Genomic DNA, 1,148 nt, shown 5'->3' with positions numbered 1-1,148 from the left:
AGGTCTGTGTTTGTTTTGCTTGCTAACAAGACCAGAGACACACGTCATGAGAGGTGTGGAAGATGGCGTGAATCACTAATCGTCTCTGTTTCCTCCAAGGCGCTTCTTCCGGTCTGTGTTCCATAAGAGATGCTCGACAGAGAGAGACACTCAGGTAAATCTGAGGAGGATAAAGCCCCGTGGCTGGAGAGGCAGGGGGAATAGACCTGACGCTGTCCTCCCCGTTTTCTAGGAGGGCTTTTTCAGGACATGGCGGCCACTGTGGCTCAGGGACATGTACAGACCTCTCAGTGCCACACACGTGAAAAACATGGCGCAGAAGCTTCACGACAGAGATTCCTCTGATGAGTATGTGACTCGGGAGGATTTGGTCTATAACGAGGTTCGAGAGAGTTGAACTGATCCTTTCAAGAGTCAAAGCCTTGGCATTCTTCTTCATTCCCCAGGGAGCACGGTGAAGCCGCAACAGGGAAGGCTCAGGACAGGAATGATTCCCCTGCTGACGAGCTGCACTACGAGAGCGAGACCACGCGCGAGACCACCACCGACTGACCCCGTCCGGCCGCGGGTCACCTACAAAAAGAATATTTTTTTTATATGGCATCTCAGCTTGGTGTGTGAAATACTTACTTTTCTCACAGTAGCATGTAGAAGTTGATAACCAATTCTAGCCATGGGTAAGGAGTTGAAATGTAAACAGCTGAAGATTTACATGCAGAGGAGGGGGGGAGGGGGGGAGAGAGGCAGCAGCCAGAGCCCCTCGGGGCAGGCGGTGCTTCCAGGAGGCTCAGTGGTGCTGGCAGAGAAGGGCCAACGGGCGACTCTCCCTCCTTTCCGGGTACAGTCAGTCTCTGGACACCAGAAACCTGTTGGCAGGGGGCTTAGGCTTTAAGTCAATGAACAGGTTCCTCTCGGGCCCTCGCCCCTGGCTCACCAAACACCAGTTACTCACGATGCACCTGACCCCCTGCCCAGAGACGATGGTGTGTCTCTGGCCCCTCTGGAAGGTCCTTGGGGTTTCCCGAACATGTGGTCACCGGGCCCACCTCCACTGCCGGCCAAGGCCTGTCTCTCTTCCCACGCACTCCAACTCAGGCACAGAATGCGTCTCTGTGTGAACAGGGTGATGATAAAGACCACCAAATGTC

General features: G+C 54.4%; 2 long non-coding RNA genes across 2 annotated transcripts in view; one reads left to right on the top strand and one right to left on the bottom strand.

Moving 5' to 3' along the window:
* Positions 1-608, top strand: part of LOC115281407 — a 3,864-nt gene extending 3,256 nt beyond the window's left edge. The window contains exons 2-4 of the long non-coding RNA XR_003904286.1: positions 100-154; positions 233-348; positions 447-608. This is a non-coding gene — a long non-coding RNA (uncharacterized LOC115281407). The remainder of the gene's footprint in view (positions 1-99; positions 155-232; positions 349-446) is intronic.
* Positions 1-1,148, bottom strand: part of LOC115281409 — an 18,631-nt gene that overhangs the window by 10,899 nt on the left and 6,584 nt on the right. The gene's annotated exons all lie outside the window — the stretch shown is intronic.

Source organism: Suricata suricatta, chromosome 17, assembly GCF_006229205.1.
Source record: "Suricata suricatta isolate VVHF042 chromosome 17, meerkat_22Aug2017_6uvM2_HiC, whole genome shotgun sequence".
NCBI classification, from domain to species: Eukaryota; Metazoa; Chordata; class Mammalia; order Carnivora; family Herpestidae; genus Suricata; species Suricata suricatta.
Note: the sequence above shows the minus strand (reverse complement) of the source record. Positions and strands in the feature narration are given on the sequence as shown.